Source organism: Choristoneura fumiferana, chromosome 18, assembly GCF_025370935.1.
Source record: "Choristoneura fumiferana chromosome 18, NRCan_CFum_1, whole genome shotgun sequence".
NCBI lineage: Eukaryota > Metazoa > Arthropoda > Insecta > Lepidoptera > Tortricidae > Choristoneura > Choristoneura fumiferana.
In genome coordinates, this window is record NC_133489.1 from 7,285,337 (window position 1) to 7,293,688 (window position 8,352).

Consider the following 8,352-nt stretch of genomic DNA (forward strand, 5'->3'; position numbering starts at 1 on the left):
TATGTTACTATTGAATTAAATAATCTGAAAACAATATAAAATATATATTTTTTTACTTTTAAAGAAATTGTAACCATATAGTAATTGGTTGTGATGACTAACTTCCATACCTTTATAAGTCAAAAAGTTGCTTAGGTGACAAGACATGTTCTTTCCGTGGACCCTTCATGTACAGTCGAACAAACTGAATCACGTACCAGGGTGGAACCTTTGTGCTACTAACGTCATGTTGACATCCCATACATTTGCCAAAGGAACCATAGAGAAATTGATTTTTAAAAGGTTCCACTCGGTATCTACGTGATTCAGTTTCCTTGACTGTATGTCTATTTCTTTATTTTTAACATATGAAGTACTTATTACAAGATTTGTCATAATTCTCGGAGTGACAAAACAAAGGATAACAAATTTTTCATGTATGGCGCGATTGAAATAAAAAATAGACCGCTGTTTTGTTAGGAACTGTGCATTTTTCCAGGATCAAAAGTAGGCTATGTCACTCTCTGGCCCATAAACTATCTCTATGCCAAAAATCACGTCGATACGTTGCTCAGTTTCAATGTGAAAGACGGACAAACATACAAACACACAAGCACACACTTTCGCATTTATAGTATGTAAGTGGAAGGATAAGTTGCAACAATTTGGATCAAATTAGACACAACATCGGTAAGGGCTTTCGTTTTCATAAAACTCTGAGCATCTCTTTAAACAATATATGCTGAGACGGTAATGACGAAAAAACCACCGTAAAAACGCAAAGTATTGATCCGCTAAGATAACTTCACCCAAAATTCTACAGTCTTTAAAAGCCTCCGACTCGACTCTATGCGCCATATTTTCTTATTACTGTCGTATTTTTCTTTCCCGCCAAAATTGTGATTAGAATTTATGGTAACATCGCAGCGCGCTGTTAAGTAATGGTTTCGCGGAGCTACCTACACCAAAAAGCGAAATTTGATAATTTTATTAATTTTTGAGGAGAAGTTGTACCTTAATGCAGGCAAATACGGTGTATATATTCTCTGAGGGACAGGCTCTCATTTGACATTATCATTTTGGTAAAGAGGTAAGAGAGAAAGAGAAAACTCATGTCGATTTACCATTTTGGCGTATGAAAATTCGGCTATGATGAACCGAAAGAAGAAATTTTATAATACACCACCAATATAGGTGTTTATTTATTTCATAATGACCTTAACCGTTACATTGGTAGGACGGTAGGGTAAGTAAAATATAATTGAAAATAAACAACTATACCTACTAATCAATAAGTATTTTACACCAAGTTTTGTTCAAGTCGCAATGCTCATTATGTATTGTAAAGTAAGTTGCAGATTTCAAAAGTTGTACGTGTACCGAAAATAAACACATGCATTGGTACCTTCAAAACTTATAGCGTGAATTATTTAAAAGTCTGCCTGTGTGATTATCTTTCACTCAAGGTCTAGAGTAATAAACCCGAAGTAAAGATACCTACAATTTCCTGCAATCAAGTTTAGGCACCAGGTGTTTATTGCAGTAAGTATACAAGGGATTACGATCTGTATTAACCTTTATCACTTCAAGTCACATAAACTATGAAGCCATGGGTTTCACGACATTACCTTCATAAATGCATCTGCATAACTGTATTACCATTGCAATATCTACGTTATCACAAGTCACTAAAGATTATACGTTAATTTATCAGACGCAAGGTCTGGTGCACGTGCAGGCTGCATCTCTTCAGCACAGATGGTGTTCCCTCTCTACCCTAAAATTTCAGATTTATGTGAACTGAGGTGCCCTGTTTGGGGAGACGTTAATTATTCATTATTTTTGGTAGTGCAGCCTTTATTTGGTAATTTTGAAGGCCTTGTTTACCTATGTACTTAGTCAGAAATTAAAAAAAATGTTTTTAGGGGAGGGTGATACACGACTTAAAGAACCAGCGCAGGTTCGGGGGCATTAATTGGATTAAAAACGCCCTACTATTATTTCCGTATATCAGCAAAACAGGTGACATTTTATTATGCAAATAAATATTTATTATTTAAGGATACATCTTTGAGTATATATTTCTTTGATATTGATATAATAGTCTTTTTGTTGTATCATCGCAGCGAGAATATTTAGCAAAACTCTACATTACATTTCCTTTTACTGAATACTGAGAAAAAAAAACTAATTCGTCTTTATAAGAAAACATCATCATTAAAAGTCAAAAGTTTCAACCTACTTGACAAGTCAACGCAACCAATCATTCCCCGACTTAGTAATTACAAAGAAAGTTAAAGAGTTATGAAAAGCACAACACACAAACACTTAACAGAACGTTAATTTAAAATATTTAAGCCTCGCTCTGTCGAAACCCGAGTTACAAGTGGCATCTGTCGTGTGGCCACAATTACTGGTTTGTGTTAGACATTCCCGTATTTTTGTTCTAAATGGCGTCCAGCGATGAATTGTTGTTATATAGGTACTCTATGTCTTTGCAAGCATTAATTTCAGGGGTTGTTATTCTTTAACACTTCTGCAATTTCCCCTCACTGTCAATCTAACCGCATCTTATTCTCAAATAGGTAGTATATTATAGTTATTATTTTTCAACATTTTTTTGTGTTATAATAATTGTATTCCCAATGATGTGTCTGAATTTTCTCATTTAACTACTACTCAACAAAGTGAACATTACCGTATATATTACTTGAATGTATTCATAGTTAGCACTGGAGTTGTTCACACGATCATAAAATTTAAGATAAGAATACACCTAGAATATCCTATGTGATTTAAAATTTGACATTATTCCTAGTTTGCATCAGAAGCGGAACCTCTATGCAAAATTTCAGCATTCAAGGTTTACAAGTTTGTGTTGGTGTTGATGAATAAGTCAAGACCTTTCTTTTTTTGAAATTACGATGTACGCAGTAAAGGACGGCAATAAATGTCTCGAGTAACAAATATACATAGCCACCCTACTTTTCAATTCTGACACGAGGTGATTAAGGCTCTTGTTTATTTTGTTATTATTTTTTTTTTATTTAAACACGATTTTGACTATTGGATGGAAGCGTTATTGACGGCTGACTTGGACTGATTCTGTTTGTTGTTATTACCGTGCAAGACACTAGGGAAGACCTTTGAGTAATGGGATTTATAATTGAAATGTGGCTATAATAAAACGATCACGCAATTGTATTGTTAGTTCAAGATCAAGGATCATTCTTCAATTCTTATATCTTATTGGATGGATAATTTGTTACTATTTGTGGAAGACGAGATTATTTGACCACTTAGAGTAAGTTTGAGGATAGCTTGTTGCCAATACTGACGCTATTTAGTACGTTGCCAATTTGCGCTTGTATAGAATAACGATCACACGAGTGCGTCCAACATTACATTACATTGAAATTTACCACGAGCTTTGCGGTGAAGGAAAACATCGTGAGGAAACCTGCACAAACTGCGAAGCGATTCAATGGTGCGTGCGAAGTTCCCAATTGCCAACTATGAAGCCCTCTTGTTCTGAGAGGATGTGCCCAGCACGTATATAGGCTAGGATGAGAGCGTACAAAACCGTCTTCTATGTCAAAAAAATTGCCAAAAACTCCAGACGATTTCTTGGGATCAATTTTTTGGAATACCATTTGTAAGTGGAGTGTGGTGTTGAATTTAAAATGTAGTGATATAAGTTTAATCGAAATATTTAAAAAGTCTATGTTACGCAATAAAATTCTTTGACTTTGCCGAAGGTTAAACCTGACAGGCGGACAGTAACGTTTTCTTATATATTTTAAATGCTAGGTTGGGCAGTGGCACGGGCCGGTCACGTGCATTGACATGACAGACAAATTACGTCGGCCACAAAAACTAACATTTGACCCCCACGCCGTATTCGCCTTAACAAGGGCGAACAGTTTTAGAAAATGTTTTTACCGACTTAAAAAAAGGACGGTTCTCAGATTGTTTTTCTCAGCAGGCAGTTCTCAGTTTTTTTATTAAGATTAGCTAATAAAGCATAGTGAAATATATGAACACAAGCAAAGGTAACAGGACTGGAAAAACCATTATTTACTTTTACATTTAAACACCATCCAGACCCTCAGTCCCTAATGGGATAAGTTCGCCTTTTGTACATCTTATTATGTTGTTATTTGTTAATTTCATATGTTTTTATGTACAATAAAAAGTTTACGATACAATGCACGCTTAACTTATTGTAGATTTTTATCTAAATATGTGACAGACTAGCCTTAGAATTCAATAAAAAGCAAGGGTTACAAGCGTAGCTGCCCCCCCCCCCTTAAAGATTCTAAAAAGTTGCCGAATGTAAAGCAACCAAACTAAAGTCGTAAGTCTTTGACTTGACTTGCTTGATCGATCATTCCGTACGTCGAAACTGAAACTAATCCCTTTGCGGAATCTCCGTCAGACGGCACATAATGTATAACATATTTTCAAGGTGTCAAATATTCATGTACCATTTTTTCCCCTTATTTGGCTGCAGCTGAAAATCAGCGCTGTGGTTCCGTACATCATTGCTGAGCTGCCAGCCCTTCTGGCTAGCTATAAGTTTACTTAAACATTAAGTTATGCACCTAATGTATGTTACCTACAAGTTAATGTATATTACCGAATATTTTTTTTTCTTTCTTTCTTTCAAACTCGAATGAATGCACCAATTCCAATAAATACCTACAATTCAATCTTTTCTCTTTTTTTATCTTTTTTTCTTTTCAATTTCAACTGATCGAGTGTTGCCATTCTTTCCGGTTGCGAACTTCCTTCCGCTGGCGTTCGTGTCGTCATAGTGTGTTGTATGTTTTTATATGTTTTAGTTTTTAAATGGGTCCCACTGAAAAACAGCGTTGCGGCTTGCCATAACATTATGCTGAGTGGGGTCCACTTTATACTATTCGATGGTATTTTTTTTTCGTCTAATGTATTTTTATGTGTATCGAATAGGTAACAAAATATTAGTTACTTACTATACGTATCCGTCAAAACAAAATCACAATGACATTAATACATTATGATTTCAGTTGCGAAATTGAAAACATCAAACTCGTACAGGTTCACGAAGGAAATAGGCTTGTGAGGAAAACATTGGTTTTCATTTCACATGTGACATTTCGTGATGGAAAAATTGGATTGCTACCGCAAATATTCTCATACATAAAGCATTAAGAACGTGCTTTATGGGGTATCGGTGGTTGGATTTTTCTTAAAATTATCCTTAGTTTACTAAGCAGATACTAAAGCTACCCTGCGTTCTTACTATTTTTGGAGTTCCGTACTCGTAATTAACTCTTACAGATTCAGTTTGATGTTTGTCTGTCTGTCAAGTTTTTACACTCATAAGTAAATCAAAACCTCTAAGGTCATCATCATTAGCCGGAAGACGTCCACTGCTGAACAAAGGCCTTCCCCTTAGAACGCCACAATGAACGATAGCTCGCCACTTGCATCCACGGGCTTCCCGCAACTCTCACGATGTTGTCAGTCCACCCGGTGGGAGGCCTGCCAACGCTTTGTCTTCCGGTTCGTTGTCGCTACTCGAGGACTTTTCTCTCCCACCTCTAAGGTACCTACTTCAATAGAAATATGGAGGTAGGGAGACATATCGATGAATGATGGGTATCGAAGTTATCAATCGTAAAGTTAAGTTCGTCTCTCAGTCTGACTTAACTTTTCGTGAGAGCAATTTCTGGAGCTAGTACATTTCAGCACAGTTTCATAATCATAAAGCACAGGTCCACTTTTATGCCTCGCGAACTTTAATATGAAATCTGCCGACGGACAAACAGGAAGATAGGTTGTGTGGGTACACAGCGGCAGCGCTCAAAGTCAAAGAGTGCGGTACCTTGGGGACCCGCGATCAAATGAAAGCTCGCCTGCCGTATGAATCTGTTACGATTTGCGATTACCAAGGGGGCTCTGAGATGGTTAAATAGGTTGTAGGTATTCTATGTAACTGGCTGTAACCTATGCTGTAACGGCGAGTATAATGATTGTGGTAAAAACAGCTAACTGTGGTACAAATGCCTACTGCTACCCTGAGAATCTGATTGAAGTGATTTACTTTTAAATTGTTTTGAAACGAATGGAGGGAAAGAATGTGGGATAAATTACCGGTTGTTGAACAAATACATGTTATTGTGTTGCAAAGCAATTTGACGACCGGATAGCCAAGTGGATAGAGAACCTGACTACGAAGCTTGAGGTCCCGGGCTCGATTCCCGACCGGGGCAGATATTTGTATGAATAATACGAATTTTTGCTGTCGGGTCTTGGATGTTTAATATGGTATTTTACGTATGTATTTTTCTACTCGTATAATTATCCGTTGCCTAGTATCCAACAGTTTAAGCTTTGCTTAGTTTGGGACTAGGTCAATTGGTGTCAAGTGTCCTATGATATATGATATGATATAATGGGTGAATTAATTTTGGCATAAATCCTATCCTATCCTGACCATAATATCCCTATTATATCCCACTATAATATCCTAAATGAGAAAGTTTGTGATTATGTTCGGATACTTATTTATTTGACTTTTGTTTGTTTATTACTCAAACATGCAATAATGGCTTTATGAACAAGCTTGAAATTGGGACACTTTTTATCCCGGCATATTCCATAGTTCCCGTGGAATAGCGATAAACGTATCATATTTACATACAAAGTTGCGGGCAACTGCCAGTATTTTATAATCCTAGACCATAACAAGGGTCTATCACTTGCTATAGGGTATGCTTATTATGTTTTGTGTTGATTATCGTTTTGTTCATAAGCTTTAGGTTCATAAGCCGTTAGGTATAATTTTGAAAAAGCCTCAAACGTTACCTCAGGTAAACGTGACCGCAATACGACAGATGCAAATGGCACCGGCACGCAATCAGCAGAGTGCTGGAAGCTACAGTACAAGAAGGCTTGCCTATGCGATCCTGCTCGTTACCGAAGTAAGGTTTGACTCATACACGTAGGTACCTTTTATGTAATAAACATGAGCTATAAGTTAATGTGCGTCAAGTTGACGTAAGGTTAATAGTTTGAGACTGAGATCTTGATGAGGACATACGACAGTTTTTATATCGGAAAATTGCATAGCACCCTTCGCAGGTGGAGTCACCGGCAGCAGCTAGCAATACATAACCAGTTTTTTTGCAGTTGCCACATCTTAAGGTAAACAGCCACATCACACCTATCAATCAATACGAGATGGGTACACGAAGCGATCGTTCGGCTTGCTTAGAACTTAGTTATCTGGCAGCAATCACGATCCAGACAAAAAGCCAGACTGGCCTCGGAGAATGCAAATTAAACGAGAACGATAAACAATTTAACATCAAACGAAAGCCGCATTTTAATTTTAGGGGCACCGATTCATAAAAAAATGTATAACGATAAGTAGGTATAACCACTGCATTGAAACTATGTGTATACATATTTTGTTTTAAAGCTGCCAAAGCACTAAAAAATTGGACAAGGAATTATTCAGTTCGCCCGTCGAGGATTCCGCACCGTAATATAGCATTATAGTAGAATAAGGTATTTTAGGGTTCCGGAGCCAAAATAGCAAAAAACGGTACCCTTATAGTTTCGTCATGTCTGTCTGTCTGTCTGTCCCTCCGCGGCTTTGCCCAGGGACTATCAATGCTAGAAAGCTGTAATTTTGCACGGATATATATGTAAACTATGCCGACAAAATGGTACAAAAAAAGTAAAAATTTTTTTTTTTAGTGTACCTCCCATAGACGTAAAGTGGGGGTAATTTTTTTTCTCATTAAATCCTGTAGTGTGGGGTATAGTTAGATAGGTATTTTAAAACCATTAGGGGGTTGCTAAGACGATTTTCCGATTCAGTGATTTATTTGCGAAATATTCAACTTTAAAGTGCAAATTTTCATTAAAATCGAGCGTCCCTCCCCCCTCTAAAATCTAAACCGGTGGGTGGAAAAATTTGAAAAAATTCAGGATGCTAGTAAATATATCAAACTTTCAAGGAAAACTATAACGGTTAAGTTTGCTTGAGAATTATTAGTAGTTAAAGAGTAAATAGCAGCCTAAGGTATAAAATATACCTAAACTATGGAAGATTAAATTCCGTATAAAATACGAAATCCTTAGAAAAATATTACTTAATATTTTCGTGATGGCTACGGAACCCTATTTCGGGCGTGTCCGACACGCTCTTGGCCGGTTTTTAACCTGTTCTAGTATCGTGCTTTTGTTTTGAATTTAATAAACTGTTAGCTTGTATTGTTTAGAAAAAAATACTTTCTGCCAAGTGTCCTTCCGCGTATTCTTTCTTGGCAAATGATGGTCTTTCCGAAAGCGCTGGTAGGTATTTGAAAAAAGTGACAT